Source organism: Eriocheir sinensis, chromosome 43 (genome assembly GCF_024679095.1).
Source record: "Eriocheir sinensis breed Jianghai 21 chromosome 43, ASM2467909v1, whole genome shotgun sequence".
Classification (NCBI taxonomy): Eukaryota; Metazoa; Arthropoda; class Malacostraca; order Decapoda; family Varunidae; genus Eriocheir; species Eriocheir sinensis.
In genome coordinates, this window is record NC_066551.1 from 4,951,206 (window position 1) to 4,971,416 (window position 20,211).

Sequence of the window (20,211 nt, forward strand, 5' to 3'; positions counted from 1 at the left end):
TATAATTGATAGTGAGATGATAATGATAGTAGTGATGATGATGATGATGATAATAGCAGTTTCAATACGTTTTAATATTTTTTTCTTTCTTTCTGCATGCACTCAATCTCTTCTTGCTCTTTTCCTTCTCCTCCTCCTCCTCCTCTTCTCCCTCTCCCTTCTCTTCTCTTTCTATATTTGTTCCTCTCTCACTTTCCTCCCTCCTCCTCCCCTCCTCTCTCTCTCTTCTCCCTCTCCTCCTCCCTCTCTATTTCATTTGCTTCGGCGCGGTAACTTGCACGAATGAGAGAAGGAAGGAAACATTGATCGACACGTCTGATATCCTGAGACGCAAGGGATTGACGCTCTTATTAAAACTATTGCGTCCACTTCGTCGGGGAATCGTGTGAAAAGAAAGGTAAGAAAATCAGTTCATCCAATTCGTCAGGGAAACATGTGAAAAGAAGTTAGTGAAAATTTAAGAAAACATTAATTGAAACGTTTTGATATCTTGAAACGCAAAGGATCACCGCTCTTAAAACTGCTTAATTTGCATCGTCGCGAAAACTTGCACAGAGAAAAATAGGAAAACATTGATTGAAACGTTTAATTAATATTCCAAGACTCAGAGGATCTCCGCTTTTAAAACTGCTTAATATTGCATCGTCGCGGAAACTTGCACAGAGAAAAACATAATATTGACTGAAACGTTTATATTTATCCCAAGACTCAAAGGATCACGCGCTTCTTCGTGGAAACCTGCAAAAAGAAAAAAAAAAAAAAGGAAACATTGATTTGCTTCACTGAAACGTTTCATATCCCGAGGCTCAAAAGTTCGCTGCCTTCAGAACACTTAAATCATTTCCCTCGTGTTTTTGTACTGAGACGCGACAACCCGTCATGTCGGGGACCACGGGGAAGACATGTGCGCTGCCGGACATGACAACAAAAAGTACGTTCTCGGTCTATGATTTCAGGGACAAAGAAAAAGGAAAGAAACACTGATTTACTTCACTGATTCCTTTTTAATATCCAGAGATTCAAAAGTCAGCCGCTCTTAAAAAAAAAAAAATAAATAAAAAATAAAAAAAAATAACTCATAATACTCCATTACGTATTCGTGTAAAAGGATTCGCGATGTTGATTAATATAAGAAAACACTGATTTACTTCACTAATTCCTTTTTAATATCCCAAGATTCAAAAGTCTGCCGCTCTTAAAAAAAAAAACTCCTATTACTCCATTACGTATTCGTGTACAAGGATTCGCGATGTTGATTAATAAAAGAAAACACTGATTTACTTCACTGATTCCTTTTTAATATCCCAAGATTCAAAAGTCTGCCGCTCTCAAAAAGAAACTCCTATTACTCCATTACGTATTCGTGTACAAGGATTCGCGATGTTGATTAATAAAAGAAAACATTGAATTACCTCACTGAAAAGTTTGTCATCCCAGGATTCAAAGGTTCGCCGCCCCTTAAAAAATGCTCAGTTCATTTCATTACGTATTTCACCACAAAGGGAAACACGGTTGATTACCATGAACCGCTTCTTTAAACGCCTGATAACCCAAGACCCACTGGACCGAACCTATTACAAAAACTACTTAAATTACTTCGATAGTTTCCAATGTTGTAAAAACGAGGGAAGACATATGAGCGACCACACAGGACCTTTTAATGTCCCGTCGTTCTAAAAATAAATCAAACTCCTTCATTCTGGGCTTCTGTGATTACGAAACGAACAAGGAAACTATTTAAAAAGGTTTGCTAACTCTTCGGGTCGTATTAAAAGACATTTCCCCGCCCAAGAACGCATATTTGCCAAGGCTTTCGTAGGAGTTGTGGGCATTTCCAGTAGTTTTATGACCCTGGTGGTAGTTTGACCCTTCTTCTGTACCGTGAACCTGAAGAAACACTCATTAGAACCCGACTGACCCCCTCTTTGACCTTTAGAATTAGCTGATGTAAGAAGCGAGTGTGTCTTAAAATGCCGGTCTTCATATCCCGCCGCTCTTAGAAACTCATGATTTCGTTCGGTATTACTGCGTTAACAGAAAAGAGCGAAAGACTGCGAGCCGCATTACTAACCGTTTGACATCCCAAGAGTCTCATAACTACTGACACTGCATTTTTAGGTTTTCCATTGCTCAAAGAAAATAAGGATATGATCATGGCCTCCCTAATTCTGAGTTTTAACATTCTATCGCTCGTAAAACTGCTTCAGTGTCTTCGTTAGGCATTCTGTACTTACAAAAGACAGGGAGGAATTGAAAACCTCCTTGACAGGGTATTAATATCTCAGCGTTTTATTATTTACGTGAATCCGAGTTGAAATAGAAACAATAGAGCGAGAACCGTCAATAATTAATATATCCCCAAAAAATACATAGACAAACCTCGTGTACCATCCTCGAGGCGTTTAATATCTCAAACTGGGCTAAAATCAAAACATTAAAAGCAAGGAGCAGCGAGTAGCGGGCTTTTTTATTATTATTGTTTCCTTTTTTGTGTGCCCTTGAGCTGTCTCCTTTGTTGTAAAAAAAAGATAAAAAAATAAAAAAAAAGACCATTGAATACCAATATGCGAAAATCGAGAGGAAAAGATAAACCATCGTACAGGGATGTTCACAAACTCAACATCTCTTATCCCTATGAAACCGAGACCAGTACTCACAACAAGGGTTTCATAGACTAAGGGCCGCTTTCACAGTTGTTTTGTTTGTTTTGATCGTTACCAGTGGCTGTTATCGCCGCTGTAGTATTTCCACGTAAAACTGGCCTATGGGGTAGTGGCGGCTGCGGGGTTAGCCTAGCCCCGCACCTTGCCACACACTCTCAACCAGCGTTGCCAGATTATCGTACTCACCACATTGTATTTATCATTTTTAAGCCTCAAACTCTCGTACCTGCACAAATAACGATAGAAAATTAAAGTTAGCGTTAAAGCTGTTATTTATTGATGCTCTTTTTTTTCTTTTTGCCATAGTTATCGGTCCAAAACTACGAAATTCAATGCGATGAGTACGATAATTTGGCAACGCTGCTCTCAACACCTCTTGCTTCCTCTGCAGCCGCCACTACCCCAAAGGCCAGTTTCACGTGGAAAACTATAGCGTCGATCGCCGCCACTGCTGGTAACGATCAAAAGAAACGAAGGAACTGTGAAAGCGGCCCTAAGTCCACCTATTTGAAGAAGCTTTCGTGCAAGTTGTTGGGACTCCCATGGACGACTTCATGAGCCTAGTGACAGTTTTATTTACTGCAAAGGAGGCAGCTCAAGGGCAAAAAATATATATATCTAGAAAATAAATCGCTTTGTCTCAGCTCCTCATAAACATCACGGCCGGCAGACACGTAAGACGACATGATTGATCTGCTCAGTGACCTTACAAGATGCTATATTTTTTTTTATAGTGAGAAACCAAAGTGTCTCAGGAGCGTATCTCAGACGCTTTCAACTCTCACAATAAGTATTTTCAAAGGTCACAAAGGAGGTTAGTCGGGTTATCAAGAGCGTTTTTCACATACATACTGCTGAAGCCTTGTCAATCATTAGCCTCATAAAACTACCCATGGAAATACCCTCAACCATACGAAAGCCTTATCAAACGTGGGTGTGCGAGCCCGGAAACGTGTGAGAATATGAGTCTCTGAGAATATACAGGTGTGAGTGTCAACAGGTAAGATTCAAGGGAAGGTCAATTAGCTCATAAAAAACAACGAGGGAAAGCTTGCAAGCCACCTCACTGTGACGCCGAATGCCTTGATGCTTGTTATTTAGAGATCACGAAATTAGGCTAGACACATATCTGAACCCATATCACTTAATGTTGGTGTTTGTTTAGTGTGTGTTTGTTTTACCTCAAGCGTGAAACAATGGAAGGAACTTAATCACGTAGAAAGGTTAACACACACACACACACACACACACACACACACACACACAGTACCCCTCTCCCCCCCCCCCTTTACACACACACACACACACACACACATATACTTACATTCACCGACCTCCTCCCTCATACACATACACATCCACCACCCCCCCACCCACACATTCACCCCCTCTCCCCCCCACCCACCCCCACGACCCACACACAGTACCTAACCCACAAACAAACACAAATACGACGAAATCCCACAAAAAATAACCACAATAACGAGGCCAGACCCACAATTACAGTCACAGCGCCGCGACATAACTCAACATGGACGTAAGGAATGCTGAGTGGGGTTACTTGGTCGAGGTTCTTACTGGGGTGTGGCGTGGTGGTGATGGTGATGATGGTGGTGGTGGTAGAGTTCGGCTTTTGAGACGATATGAAGGATGAAGGAAGAGTGAAGTGAATGTACGGAAGGTGAATGAGAAGAGAAACGAAGAAAATTAAATAAAAGGAATGGGAGGGTTAGGAAAATGAGAGGAATGTAAGGGACAGGATAGAAGTGAATGAAAAGAAAGAGAAAAGGAAATACAGTAAGGAAAGGAAATGGAAGGGTGTGGGGGATAGAGGGAGAGAGCAGTGTAAGATATGGAACAGGATAGAAGTGAATGGAAAGAGAAAAGGAAATACAGTAAGGAAAGGCAATGGAAGGGTGTGGGGGATAGAGGGAGAGAGCAGTGTAAGATATGGAACAGGATAGAAGTGAATGGAAAGAAAGAGAAAAGGAAAGACAGTAAGAAAAGAAAATGGGGTGTGTGTGGGGGATAGAGGGAGAGAGCAGTGTAAGATATGGGACCCGAGAGAAGTGAATAGAAGAGAGGAAGAGGAAGTAAGGAAAAGGTAGGAGAGGATGTGAGGGAGAGATAGAGGGGAGTAGACGGAATGGAACAGGATGAAACTGAATGGATATATAGGAAAGGAGACATAGAATCGTGATTATAAAGTAGGAGAGAAGGAGTTGACGGAGGAGGAGAAGGAGGAGGAGGAGGGAGAGGAGGACGGTTGGTGAGTGTGGTAACGCTATGGGAAGGAGGAGGAGGAGGAGGAGGAGGAGATACAGCGACACTGACATATCATGAGAGATAGAACGATTCCTCTCTCCCACTCCCTCCCTCCTTCACTTTTCCTCCATTGTGCAATATACGTGTGTGTGAGTGTGTGTGTGTGTGTGTGTGTGTGGTGAGGGAGAGAGGGAGGGATGGAGTAACTAGGAGGAGGAGGAGGGGATGCAAAACGGAGATGAGATGGAGGAGGAGGAGGAGGAGGAAGAGGAGGAGGAGTTACCTGTGAGAGAGACTGAAGACAAAGACATTATTACAACACACACACACACACACACACACACACACACACACACACACACACACACACACACAGACACACACACTTGCATAACACTAATTTAATAACCTTACGCCATTAAATTTAGTTACCCCATTAATTTCGTTACACCACTGACCTCCAACACAAGCGAACCGATAAAATAATAAGTCAACGGAGGGATCAAGGTAAGCAGGGGGGGGGGGTAGGGATGGGGGGTGGAGGGGGGAAAGGTGGGTGAGGTAAGAGGAAAAGAAGTAAGGAAAGGGAAAGGGAAGGGAGGGGTGTGAGAGATAGAGAGGAGAGGGGGTGAAAGGTGGGTAGGTGGGTGGGTAGGTGGGTAGGTGTGGTAAGGGGGTGGGAGGGTGGGTAAGGTGGGTGGACAGGTGAGGAAAGTAGGTGGGAGGGTCGTGGGTGGGTTTTCCTCCACTAAAGACAGCAGACAGGTTTCTCAAGTCTCCTCTCTCTCTCTCTCTCTCTCTCTCTCTCTCTCTCTCTCTCTCTCTCTCTCTCAATAAAAATCATGAGAGTAAACTTAAAACAGTCAGTCACAGCTACTTCATCACTACCCTCCCCTTGTTGAGAAATACTGCCCCATGCCAGTCATCGAAACCCCGCCCCACCTCTGCCCCAGGTCCCAAAACCCCGTCACACACCCCAGCTTAACCCCCCGCCCCCTCCCCATGTGTTTTCCCTCCACCCAAACCACCGACCTCTTGCCCAGTGCCCCAGCCTCCTTCAATTCTATCCCCGTCCCAAATACACACACACACACACACACACACACACACACACACACACACACACACACACACACCAGCACATCCCAACACCCATTTTTTTTAACCCCGTCTCCATCACCAACCATATACCCCAAAACACCCCGGGTTAGCCCTACGCCCCGCCCCACCAAGAACTAGCCTCCACATCAATCCATCTAGGAGTCCATCCCATTACCTCAAGAAAAAAAAATCATTATAACGTTTACCATTTCCATCGTCGCCCCGCCCCGTCCCAGCCTTCCCCTTTGCTCCGTCTCACGCCCCATACATCCCAGCTTGGTCCCACGCCCCGCCCCGAACTAGTTTCCCCACCCCGTCTCATTATCCTAAACTCCCCAATTCTCTCAAGGTTCATCTCACGCCCGAGCCAATAGTAACCTTCACATTTGGTCCATCTCACGCCCCCGTACAAGCCTCCCCAACGCTTCATCGCACGCACCCCACACACACCCCAGCTTGGTCCCACGCCCCACCCCGACCCGCCCCGCCAAGCCTTCCCCCTTTTCTCCATCTCACGCCCCATGCATAACAGCTTGGCCCCACGTCCCCCCTAGCCCAAAACTATCCCCCCAATTGCTTCTTCCCATCATCCCAAACACCCCAATTCACTCTACCTTGGTCCCACGCCCCGTCCCAGCCCCGCCCCGACCCGCCCCACGCCCCGAAAGGCTCCCAGCGTCCCCGGAAGGTCAAGGCCGGAGTGGCGGGTCCCAGCTGCCGGCCTGCAGAGTCAACAGAGTGGCAGATTCCTTCACATCCTCGATATGACCTTGACGGCTTTCCCCATCCTCCTCCTCCACTCTCTCTCTCTCTCTCTCTCTCTCTCTCTCTCTGGCTCGGGTATTCATATTTTATCTGTTTACACTTTATCTAAGAGCAGACTAAACCGTTTTCCAGCTTGCATTACGGTAAAGTCTCTCTCTCTCTCTCTCTCTCTCTCTCTCTCTCTCTCTCTCTCTCTCTCTCGAAATTATATGTATACGTAAAGGAAGACTATGAAGTTATTTTCTTATTTTCTGGAATATGCGCTAATGTCTAATTCTATGTAATTCTCTCTCTCTCTCTCTCTCTCTCTCTCTCTCTCTCCCTGATGTTGCTCTCACTGTCAACTCAACAACCGTAACCTTTCTCTCTCTCCCTCCCTTCCTCCCCCTCCCCTACCCCTTCTGTACTTCCCGCTCTCTCGTCTTTCTCTCAATCTCGAGGTACAACATTTACTAGCTTGCGAAATATCTTTATCCCGCACGCTACTGCCTCCTGCAAGCATGTTCCGACCTATTCCGTTGCCTTTTTTTGCTTACGTGTGCCTCCAAGCGTCTGTCTGTCTCGTGTGTCTATTACAATACTCCTGAAACCTAAGACTACTACTGCTGCCTAATGTAAAAATGTTCCCCCTTACTCCGTTTTCTTTTTTGGGTTAGTTATGCCTCAAGGGGTCCAATACTATACATGGTCAGTCCTGTACTCTGTAACTATACTCCTCATACTAGTACTGCTGCTGATACGACAACCACCACCACTACCACCGTCATTCCTATTATATTATTATTTGAGCTCGTCCCGTTTTCTATGAAGGTATGATTTTCAGGGATGACCTTTCTCTTTGCTTTCCTGGAATTTGTTTTTTTTGCTTTGTTTTTTTTCCTTAGTGTGTGTGTGTTCACTTTTGCCGTTATTATGGGGACGGAACGCTACCTTGAGAAAGTCTGTCACACATGGAAAGCCCCAAGTATGCTCTCTCTCTCTCTCTCTCTCTCTCTCTCTCTCTCTCTCTCTCTCTCTCTGATATGGTTAGCAATCTGGTTTTAATTATTAAGAGTTCAGCTCCATATAACTGTGTCTCTCTCTCTCTCTCTCTCTCTCTCTCTCTCTCTCTCTCTCTCTCTCTCTCTGATATGGGTGGCAATCTAAATTTAATTATTAGAGATTCAAATACCTAAACTGGGTCTCTCTCTCTCTCTCTCTCTCTCTCTCTCTCTCTCTCTCTCTGATATGGTTGGCAATCTAAATTTACTGATTAGGGGTCACGCTACCTACAACTGGATCTCTCTCTCTCTCTCTCTCTCTCTCTCTCTCTCTCTCTCTCTCTCTCTCTCTCTCTCTCTCTCTCAGTTCAACGACCATCGCCTTCCTATCTTTTTCGGGTATCCATTTTTCCCTCGCTCATTTTTTCTCCAGCGAAGTCAATGGCGCGGAAATGTTAATCGCTTTCCCGCCGCGTGAAAACCACAAACTTGGAAGGGAAACACCTCTGGGTTCACGGGGACGACTAGTGTTGATGATGATGAGGAGGTGGAGGTGGAGGAAGTGGAGGTGGTGGTGGGTGGTAATGGTAGTTGTAGAGGTGATGGACGAAGCAAACGAAGTAGAAGGAAACACACATCAGAAGTATCAATATTAACATAATGATAATGACGGAGATGAAGGAAAGAAAGAAGGAAAGTAGAGGTAGAGGTAGAGTAGAAAGTAGAGGTGATGGACGAAGCAAACGAAGTAGAAGGAAACACACATCAAAAGTATCAATATTAACAAGATGATAATGACGATGATGAAGGAAAAAAAGAAGAAAAGTAGAAGAGTAGGTAGTAGAAGGAAACACACATCAAAAGTATCAATATTAACAAGATGATAATGACGATGATGAAGGAAAAAAAGAAGAAAAGTAGAAGAAGGAGGAGGGGGAGGAAGAAGAGCAATATAGGTGGTAACTGTAGAAAAAAAACACGAAGTAGAAGGAACCACACATCAGAAGCATCAAATATTAACGTCTACATCAAAAGAAAAAGCAAGGACATGATGATAATGGGAATAATGATGATGAAGGAAAGAAGTAAAGACGGAGGAGGAGGAGGAGGAGGAGGACTGAAATGACAAATAAGAAAAAAAAAACATTAGTATTGATTAAAAAGATAAATATGATAGCAATGATGATGCTTAATGAAGGAAAGAAGGAATAGAGGAGTAGAAGGAGGAGGACTGAAATGACAAATAAGAAAATATAAAAAAAAACACGAGTATTGATATAAAAAAAAAAAGATAAATATGGCAATGATAATGTTTAATGAAGGAAAGGAAAAGAAGAAGAAGGAAGAGGAGAAGGACCACTCAGCAATCACAAATAAACAACAAAACAACACTAAACAACCTAACACGATTCCCCTTCCTCGCTCACACAAGTAAACAACACACCGTCACTCTCCCTCACCTCCATCACCACCCTCCTCTTCTTCCTCCTCTCCTTCACGTCCTCCGCTGCCTGCCTCGCTCCCTTCACCACCTCGTCTTCTTGGGGCATTCAGGAAGACATCTGAATGCATGGCCCGTCACTCAGCCGTCACCGCCGCGTAAAACTTGCACTCAAAACAACACTCGTCACTCCGCCGCCTCCCACGTGGGGCTTCGGGCAGAGGGCAACCGTGTCAGATTGTCGTACTCAGCCTCTAACATTTGCCGACTTGCTACCCAAAAACTGTCTTCTCCACCCCAATAACTGGATTCATTTATAGTTATTGCTGAAATGGTAAATTATTGCTGCTTTTTGGCAATAGTTATATGTAAAGAATCCGTATATGCGATACTCTGAGTACGATAATCTGGCAACAGTGGCAGAGGGAGTTGAGTACATGCTTAGCCTCATCTTGCCCCGGGGACGTTCTTCATTCTCATTGGCTGATTTGCGGTCATATAACGCTTTCCAGGCTCCTCATTGGTCCTTATCGCGTCCTAGGGGATAAAAGAAAATGAAAAAGAGGGAAACTAACGGAGATTTAAGATATAATAATTGCTAAAACATAAATGATTGAATAGGCTACTTGCTCCGGGGACGGTTTTCACTCTCATTGGCTGGTTTTCGGTCATATAACGCTATCCAGGCTCCTCATTGGTCATTGCCGCATCCTAGGGAATAAAAGGAGGTGAAAAAGAGGGGAAACTACAAGAGATTAAATGTTATAGCTGACAAAGCACGATTAAATAAGTAGATCTTGCTCTCGGGACGGTCTTTACTCCGACTCGCTAATTTTCGGTCACAGCGCTTTCCACATCGCTCGTTGCTCATTGCCAGGTCTCGGGAGTTAAAAGTAAGCGACAAAAACGGCGAAACTAACGGAGATTAAGATGTAATAACTGACAAAACACGACTAGGTAAATATCTTGTTCCAGGGACGGTCACAAAACGTTTTCCAGGGTGTTCGTTTGTTATTTTTGCTTCTCAGGGAATAGAAAAAAGCTAACAAGAGGAAAACTAACGGGGAATGAGACGAAATAACTGCCCAAACAAGATTAATTAAGCCAGTCTTGCCCTCGGGACGTTCTTCTCTCTGATAGGCTAATAATAGGTCACATAAAGCTTTCCATTCTGCTCATTGGTCACTGTCGCCTCAAGGATTAAAAGAAAGCGATCAAAAATGGAAACTAACGGAGACTAAGATGTTATAATTGCCAATATAAGACTATAGGTAAATATCTTGCTCCTGGAACGGTCACATAACGCTTTCCAGGCTGCTCATTGGTCACTGTCGCCTCAGAGATTAAAAGAAAGCGATAAAAAAGGGAAACTAACGGAGGCTAAGATGTAATAACTGCCAAAATAAGACTGAGTGGGTAAATATCTTGCTCCTGGGACGGTCTTCATCCCGACGCGCGGACTGTCTGGCAAGGTTATACATGCTTACACGCAAGGCTTTTTCCTCTCGATGTCTGGTGCTACACTTCTTGGTCAGGTGGAAAATTATGTGACGCTTCTTTTAATGGCGGAAAATTGGTACGCTTCTCGATAAGGCGGAAAATTGTCACACTTCTTTATAAGGAGGATAATTAATACAGTTTCTTTTATGGCCGAAATTTGCTACACTTTTTGGTCAGGCGGAAAATCATGTTACACTTTTTATAGAATGCAGAAAATGTTCATGTTATATAATTCACAATGTTGTCATACTTCTTTATAAGGAGGAAAATTAATGCGCTCTTTTTAATGACCGAAATTTGCTACAGTTCTTAATATGTCGGGAAATCATGTTACACTTTTTAATAGAATGCAGACAATGTTCATGTGATATAATTCTCAATGTTGTCACACTTCTTTATAAGGAGGAAAATTAATGCATTCTTTATAATGACCGAAATTTGCTACACTTCTTGATATGTCGGAAAATCATGTTAAACTTTTTAATAGAATGCAGACAATGTTCATGTGATATAATAGTCAATGTTTTAATACCATGGCGCGGTTCGTATCTTAAACATCACAGTGGTTAGTTTTAAAAGATAATGAAAACAAAACGTATGGAAATATTACTCGCCAACCATTGCATTCCCCCGCGTTCCTCATCCCTCCACTTTTTCCGAGGTAGCAAAGAAAATAATTAAGTTATGACGAAGTAAAAGATTCGCACACCATAACATTCCACCGCGTTCCTCATCCCTTCATTTTTTTCGAGATAAGAGAAGTTGATACGGGGATGACAAACTAATAATATTCAAAGCTACACCATAACATTTCTTCACGTTCGCCATCCCTCCCTTACTTATATAGACAGGGAAGAAGAAGATCGAGTGATGACGAACTAATATATATTTCCCACAACGTTAATTTCTCATCCCCAGCGATCCCTTAACAATATTTTCACACCAATACAATCTCCACCTTCCTCATCCCTCTCTCTTTACCTGTAGAGAAGATGACAATCCATTAATGACAAACTAACAATATTTTCACACCAATACAATCTCCCTCTTTACCTGTAGAGAAGAAGACAATCCATTAATGACAAACTAACAATATTTTCACACCAATACAATCTCCACCTTCCTCATCCCTCCCTCTTTACCTGTAGAGAAGAAAACAATCCATTACTGACAAACTAACTATTTTCACATCAATACAATCTCCACCTTCCTCATCCCTCCCTCTTTACCTGTAGAGAAGAAAACAATCCATTACTGACAAACTAACTATTTTCACACCAATACAATCTCCACCTTCCTCATCCCTCCCTCTTTACCTGTAGAGAAGAAGACAATCCATTACTGACAAACTAACAATATTTTCACATCAATACAATCTCCACCTTCCTCATCCCTCCCTCTTTACCTGTAGAGAAGAAAACAATCCATTACTGACAAACTAACAATATTTTCACATCAATACAATCTCCACCTTCCTCATCCCTCCCTCTTTACCTGTAGAGAAGAAAACAATCCATTAATGACAAACTAACTATTTTCACACCAATACAATCTCCACCTTCCTCATCCCTCCCTCTTTACCTGTAGAGAAGAAAACAATCCATTAATGACAAACTAACAATATTTTCACACCAATACAATCTCCACCTTCCTCCTCCCTCCCTCTTTACCTGTAGAGAAGAAAACAATCCATTAATGACAAACCAACTATATTTTCACACCAATACAATCTCCACCTTCCTCCTCCCTCCCTCTTTACCTGTTCAGATGATGCAGCCATGACGAGCTAAAATTACTTGCATACCTGTACATTCTCAGCGTTCCTCAACCCTCCACTTTCCAAGGTAGCATAAGATAAACCAGTAATGACAAACAAACACTATCCACACAGCATTTCATTCCTATACAACGTTAATTCTCCCTCCCTTACGTTTAAGCAGAGGAAACGATGATACAATGATGACAAACTAACGATATTCCTACACCGTTACAGTTCTCTTCCTTCCTCTTCACTCCTTTACGCCCAGACAGAGATGAACCAGTGATGACGAACTTACGATATCAACACAACATTACATACTTACAACGTTAATCCTCCCTCCCTTACGTTTAGGCAGAAAAAATTATACAATGATGACGAACTAACAAAATTCCTATACCATTTTTTTTTATATATATATACAGCAGAGGAGATAGTGCAAGGGCGTAAAAAAACAAAAAGAAAACAATAATGAAACAAAAAAGACCGCTACATACTGCTCCTAAAACACTTCTTTACGTTCATCTTCACTCCCTTATGCCCAGACAGAGAGGATGAACCAGTGATGACGAACTTGCTTTAACCACACACCAGTACAGTCCCTACACGTTCCTCTCCCCTCCCTCCCTTGTGCCCAGGTATAGAAGCGGGTAGGCCAGTCATGACGCGCGCACTCCCAAATTCGCTTATCCGCAATGCATTTTTCGTGGATGTTTGTGCATATTTGTTATTACGGTTTTACGGAAAGAGGCCGCGGCTTGCAGGGATCCCGTTGGTGCCCCCGGAGAGAGAGAGAGAGAGAGAGAGAGAGAGAGAAACGCCAAGATGCTCCCAACAGTGTTTTCCAGAAAGATTGATGGATTTTGCATGACCTAGGCTATTCTCTCTCTCTCTCGCTCGCTCTCTCTCTCTCTCTCTCTCTCTCATTACGTCACTAGTTATACCGAATGTTGCAGTAGTAGTAGTAGTAGTAGTAGTAGTAGTAGTAGTAGTAGTAGTAATAAAAATAATAATAATAACAATAATAACAATAATAACGCGGAACAGCCCCCAGCGATGCCCTACTGTCACTGGGTACGAAGTTTGCAGGAGTGGGTACCGTTGTGTGTGTGTGTGTGTGTGTGTGTGCACCGTTAATCCGCTGCCCGCCAGGTCACCTCGCCAAGGGTCAATACTGGTCTGTTGATTTTGGCTGCTGCCCGACCCTGGCCCACCCCCCCCCCTCCCCCTCTTCCTCTCCTTTCCCTCCTCGCCTCTCCCCTCTCTCTCCCTTATCTCCCGTTTTCACTTACTTCATCCCTCACTCAGTCCCCTTACCTTCTCCCTTCCTGTCTCCCTTCATCCTTCCTCCTCCTCCCCTCCATTCCTCTCTTCCCTCTTCTTTCTCTCACTTTTTTTACATTCTTTTCTCGCGTCTCTCCATTCCTTCTTTTCGCTTTCCTTTCTTTCCTCTTCTTTATTCCTCACTTACTCAATCTTTCACTCACTCCCCTATATTCCTTTTTTGTTTCTATTTCCTCTCATTTCGTCTACATTCTTTTCTCACTTCTCTCCTTCTTCCTTCCTTCTTTTCGCTTTCCTTTCTTTCCTCTTCTTTATTCCTCACTTACTCAATCTCTCACTCACTTCCCCTCCGTTCCTTTCTCTCCTCTTTTATCTCTTTTTTTTTATTCCTTTCTTATTTCGTTTTCAAGAACTCCTCCTCACTCTTTCCTACTCTCTCTCTTTCCCTTCTTTAATTTCTCTCTCCTCCACTCCTTACGTTTATTTGTTACTCCTTTCCGTCCTTTCTTCCTTTCTTTCTACTCCCTCTCTCACTCTTTCCCATTCTCTCCTTTCCTACTCCTATTTCTCTCTCCTCCACTCTTTACCTTTATCTGTTACTCCCCTCCGTCCTTCCTTCCTTTCTTTCTACTCTCCCACACTCCTTCTCATTCTCTCCTTTACTCCTTCTGTTTCTCTCTCCTCCACTCCTTATATTCTCCGTCCTTCCTTCTTTCCTTTCTACTCTTCCTCACTCCTTCCCATTCTCTCCTCTCCTTCATTGATCTCTCCTCCACTCCTTATTCATCTTTATCCCTTACTCCCTTCTTTCTACTTTCCCTTTTTTCTCATTTATCTCCTTCCTTCTCTCCCATTCCTTCATCTCTTCCTTCCATCTCTCATTCTTCCCCTCCACTCCTCCACCTCCTCTTCCCTCCATTACGCATTCCTTCCCTCACACCATCCCTTCCTTCCTCCCTTCCACCTTCGTTATCTCTCATTCTTCCACCTTTTCCTACCTTATATTCTTCCCTCCTCCCTCCCACCCTTCATCTTTCCCGCCCTCCCTCCTTCCTTCCTCCTCCTCCCTTTTTTTTTTTTTATGCCACCCCCTTGTCATGTTCTCCACCCCTCTCCTCCCCCACACGCCCATCCACCTACACACACACACACACACACACACACACACACACACACACGTCCGTCACCTTGAGCGCAGTACTTCTAGCGTCTCAGTACCTTTCTTTTATCACTGTTCTTTTCTTCCTTTTTTCTTGTTTTTCTTTCTTTTCTTCTTCTTTACTGTTTCACTTCCAAAGCTTTTCTGACGTTTTTTTTTTTTTTTTTGTTGTTTTTGGCTTGGTTCGTTTTTTTCTTTTTTTCGTTTTTTTCTTCTTTCCACTTTTCTTTATTATTATTTTGGTTTGATTTTCTTTTTTCTTGTTTTCGTTTTATTAGATTTTCACGTCTCAGTTTTTCTTTTTCTTTTCTAATCGTTCTTATTCTCTGTTTTCTCTCTCTCTCTCTCTCTCTCTCTCTCTCTCTCTCTCTCTCTCTCTCTCTCTCTCTCTCTCTCTCTCTCTCACGGTACTATTTGCTTATCTTCCTCCTCTTCTTGCTTTTTCTCTCAATACAAAATGTTATACTTTCTTACATTTTTTCTCTTCCATTTCTTTCATTCTTTATTTTTCTTCATGATTATTCTTTCAACAATGGTCTGCTCTTCTTGTTGTTGTTTTTCCTCTTCTTATCCTATCTCCTTTTTCTTTATATTTTAGTTCATTTTCGTATTTATGTTTTTTTGTTGTTGTTTTCTTTTACCTCATCTTCTTCATCTCTGACTTTCATTTCGATCGTCTCGTTTTCCTCAACTTCAACCTCTTTTTTATCCTCCTCTATTTTCTTCTTTTCCTCGTTCCCATTAACATTATTCCTCCTCTTCCTTCTTCTTCTTTTTTTCGTTCTGTTCTCATTCCAGTTTTCGTCCTTGTTCATATAATTGTTCATCTTCTTCCTCATCTTCTTTCTCTTCCTCCTCCTCTTGTTATTTTCATTCTTGTTCTTTTTCTTAATATTCTTCATCCTCACTCCTCTCTTCTGTTCCTGTTCTTGGTCTTGTTCTCATTTGTGTTCATTCTCTTATTGTTATTACTCTTCTTCCTCCTCCTCTTCTTCTGCCTCCTCCTCCTCCTCCTCCTCTTTTTCTTAATATTCTTCATTCTTCTCATCTTCATTTTCACTCCTCTTTTCTGTTCCTGTTCGTGTTCTTGTTCTCAATTCTCTTATTATTATTCCTCCTCCTCTTCTTCTTCCTCCTCCTCCTCCTCCTCCTCCTCTTAATATTCTTCATTCTTCTCATCTTCATTTTCACTCCTCTCTTCTGTTCCTGTTCTTGATCTTGTTCTCATTTTTCTTATTATTATTCCCCCTCCTCCTCCTCTTCTTCCTCCTCCTCCTCCTCCTCCTCCTCCTGGGTGACTTGGAAGGTAAATCATCGGTTCCACTTGATACACTTTTCTCATCGATCTCAGGTGTGTGGCCTTGACTCCGGAGACTCACCTGTGACACGCACACACTCACACACACACACACACACACACACACACACACACACACACACACACACAGGTTGGTTAGCTTAAATGAAATGTCAAAACGTTCTCAGATAATAAAACTCGATAACAAAGACAGACAGAGAGAGAGAGAGAGAGAGAGAGAGAGAGAGAGAGAGAGAGAGAGAGAGAGAGGGCGCTAGCTACTTATTCTTCTGAGGTATTTGAGAAACTGTTCTCTCGAGAGTTTTAAATCACGACTCTTTTCACTTCCCCCTTTGCCCCCTCTCTCTCCCCTTCTCTCTCTCTCTCTCTCTCTCTCTCTCTCTCTCTCTCTCTCTCTCTCTCTCTCTCTCTCTCTCTCTCTCTCTCTCTCTCTCTCTCTCTCTCTCTCTCTCTCTCTCTCTCTCTCTCTTTCTTATTTTCTACTTTTTTCTCCTATTTTCTCCTGTTTTTTATTTTCTCTCCTTTGTTCTCCTCTTCTCTCCCCCTTTCTCTTCTTTTCTTTACTTTTCTTCTTTTTCTTCTTTTCTCTTCTCTTCTTTTTTCTTCTCTTCTCTTTTCCTCTCTTCTCTCTTCTTCTCTTTTCTTCTCTCTCCCCTCTCTCTCTCTCTTCCTCACCCCCTCTCTCACTCCCCCTCTCTTCCTCCACCCCCTCTCTTTTCCTCTCCCCTCCCCTTCCTTCCCCATTCCCCCCACCCTTGGAAGTCACCTGTGGGCGTGATTGGGCGTCCTGCCAGGTGTGTCCGCCAGGTGTCTCGCGGTTACCTGATGCTTGGGACTCACGCTCGGGTGCACATCAACTCCTGGGGACATGGGGGGGAGGGGGGAGGAGGGGGAGGGGGAGAGAGGGGGAGAGGAAATAGTAATGTTGGGGCGTTTTCCGATTTTTCAATGTTCTATTTTTTTATTTTTTCTTCCCATTTTTCATTAGTCTTCTTTAATGGTCAGTTTCTCATTTGTTTTTAAGTATCTTTTTGGGGCTGTTCTTCTCATCCTATTTCTCGGGTATTTCTGTTTTCCTCTTTCTCTTCCAATTTTCTGCATTTGTTTTCCATTTCATTTCTCCTCCCATCTCTCAAATTCATTTTCTTCTTCATCCATTTCTACTTTTCCTTAAATATTCTTCCTCTCACTTCTGTTTATCATCCCTGTGGCTATTCCTCTCATCCCATCTCTCAAGAATTTCCTATATATTTCCTCTCTCTCCTCCATTTCTCTGTGTATTCCTTCTCTCACTTTTCATTTATCATCCCTGTGGCTATTCCTCTCATCCCATCTCTCAAGAATTTCCTATATATTTCCTCTCTCTCCTCCATTTCTCTGTGTATTCCTTCTCTCACTTTTTATTTAGCATCCCTTTGGCTATTCCTCTCATCCGATCTCTCAAGTATTTCCTATATATTTCCTCTCTCTTCCCCATTTCTCTGTTTATTCCTTCTCTCACTTTTTATTTAGCATCCCTTTGGCTATTCCTCTCATCCGATCTCTCAAGTATTTCCTATATATTTCCTCTCTCCTCCATTTCTCTGTGTATTCCTTCTCTCACTTTTTATTTAGCATCCCTTTGGCTATTTCTCTCATCCCATCTCTCAAGTATTTCCTGCTGTCCTCCCTCCCTCTCCTCGTCCTTCATTCCTCTTCCTTAAATGCCCTTCCTCTCACCTCTCTAGGCCGCCTCCACGCCCTCTCATTAGACCCTTTTTCACCCTTCCTTCAGTAATTATACCGCTCTTCCTTTCACTCATTTATCCACTTCTCTCTCTCCCTTCCCTTTCATCTGTATAACTTCCTTTCCTCATCTCTCTTCTCTTTCTCTCTTTTCTCTCTTATGTTTTGCTTTTTTTCTCTTTCCTTCTTTTCTTCTATTTTCTTCTTCTCTTCTCTTTCTTCTTCTCTTTTTCTCCTTACTTCTCCATTTCTTTCTTTTCTTCCCTTCTCTTTTCTTTTCTGCTTCCTTTTCTTTTATATATTTTTCTTCATCTTTTCTTTCATTAACATCTCCATTATTCTTTATTTTCATCTCGAAGTCAATCTTTTTCAAATTCCTTTCATCTCTTCTTAAGCATCTTCATCTCCTTTTCTTCAATTATCTTCATGAGCCTTCGTTTTATCATCGTTCTTCTTCTTTCTATCTCTCTTTCAGCATCTTTATCACTTTCCTTTCATTACATCTATGTTATTCTTCTTTCTCTACGTCCATCTAACCCCATCTTCATTATTTTCTCATCTCTTCATCTCCCTTCATTCTACTTCATTATTTTTCATTCTCTTCTCTAAGCTCGTCTTCACTCTCCTTCATCTCCTTCTAAGCATCTTCATCTCCCTCCCTCCCCTCCACAGCCTCAACAGTTATCTCATCTCTCAGGCATTTCCCGTTTCCTCTAATTCCCTTCCTCAATTCTTCTTCCTTAAATGGCAATCTCTTTTACCTCTAAGGCCGACTCGCGCCCTCCCTTTAAAGTACCGTCCCTCTCCCATCCTCTCCCCTCCCTCGCTGCTTCTCTCCTCTGCCTTCCACTCCCCTCTCCCTGCCCATACCCTCTCCTTTCTCTACCCTTTCCCTTCTCCCTCCTTCTCCCTGCCTCTCTCTCCTCTCCCTACCACTCCGCTCTCCCTGCCCTTACCTTCTCCCTCTCTCTACTCTCTCCCTGCCTCTCTCCCTTCTCTCTCCTTCTCCCTGCCTCTCCCATCTGCCTTCCTCTCCCCTTTCCCTGCCCCTACCATCTCTCTTTCCCTCTCATCTCCCTTCCTCTTCCCTCTCCCTTCCTTTTCCCTCTCCTTCCATTTCCCTGTCCATACTCTCTCCCTTCCTCTCTCTGCCTCTCTCTTCTTCCCTCTTCCGTCTCCCATACTCTCCCTTCCTCTCACTGCCTCCCTTCCTCTCTCTCCCTCTCCCTCCCCCGTGAGTGGCTGCCGACGCCCCTCTCACAGTCACGCTCCCTACCTGCAAGTCACCTGGAAGCGGCGGGCGTCACCTTTATCTCCTCTCTCTCCTTTGCTCTCTTTCTTTCTTTCTCTCTCTTTTTTTATCTCTCTACCTGTGCGTCTTCTTCCTCCTTCTTCTCTTCTTACCGTCTCCCTGCTTTGCTCTCTCTCTTTCTTTCTCTCTCTCTTTTTCTTCTCTCTATCTACCTGTGCGTCTTCCTCCTTTTTCTCTACTTATTTCCTTGCCTGAGTCCTTGCTTTACTTTTTTCTTCTTTTCTTCTTTATTTTCTTTCTTCCTTTTCTTTGCTTCTGTTCTTTATTATCTTTTTTTCTATTTCTCTCCTTCGTTCCTACTTACTTCCTATTTTTTTCTTGGTGTTTCTCTTCTCTCTTCTTTCTTTTCTTGGTTTTGTTCTTCTTTTCTTAACTTAATCTATCGGGTTTTTTTTTTTTATCGCCATCTCTCTTCCTTTCTTTCTTTCTTTCTTTCTCCTTTTTTTTTCTTTTCACATCGGTCGGTTTTAATTTTACTTTTTTTACCCTTCCTGTCGTTCCCTTCTCTTCTCTTCTCTTCTCTTCTCTTCTCTTCTCTTCTCTTCTCTTCTCTCCCCTTCCCTTCTCTTCTCTTCTCTTCTCTTCTCTTCTCTTCTCTTCTCCTCTCCTTTCCTCTTCTCTTCTCTTCTCATACTTCTTTTCCTAACCCTCCCTGTCGCTCTCTTCTCTTCTCCTCTTTTCTTTTTTTACCGTCTCCCTCTTCTCCTTGCGCCTTTGTTCTCCCTCTCATCAAAGACACACACAGTCACACACACACACACACACACACACACACACACACACACGCACACACATACAAACACACACAAGTTCAGCATCTTCACTCTCTGTATACTTTCCTCTTCGTTTCTAGTACTCTCCCATCTCACTCTCCTTTTCATTAACTTTCCTCTCCTCTTTTTTTTTTTACGGCACACTGTCCCCTCGCCTCCTGTCTCC

The 20,211-nt window shown here is 43.0% G+C and overlaps 1 protein-coding gene and 1 long non-coding RNA gene across 3 annotated transcripts in view; one reads left to right on the top strand and one right to left on the bottom strand.

The window, feature by feature from the left end:
- LOC127010340 (uncharacterized) overlaps positions 1-20,211 on the top strand; it is a 138,432-nt gene that overhangs the window by 93,914 nt on the left and 24,307 nt on the right. The gene's annotated exons all lie outside the window — the stretch shown is intronic.
- The window catches only part of LOC127010342 (uncharacterized), a 46,640-nt gene that overhangs the window by 7,101 nt on the left and 19,328 nt on the right, over positions 1-20,211 (bottom strand). Inside the window, exon 2 of the long non-coding RNA XR_007763108.1 lies at positions 9,235-9,752. This is a non-coding gene — a long non-coding RNA (uncharacterized LOC127010342). The remainder of the gene's footprint in view (positions 1-9,234; positions 9,753-20,211) is intronic.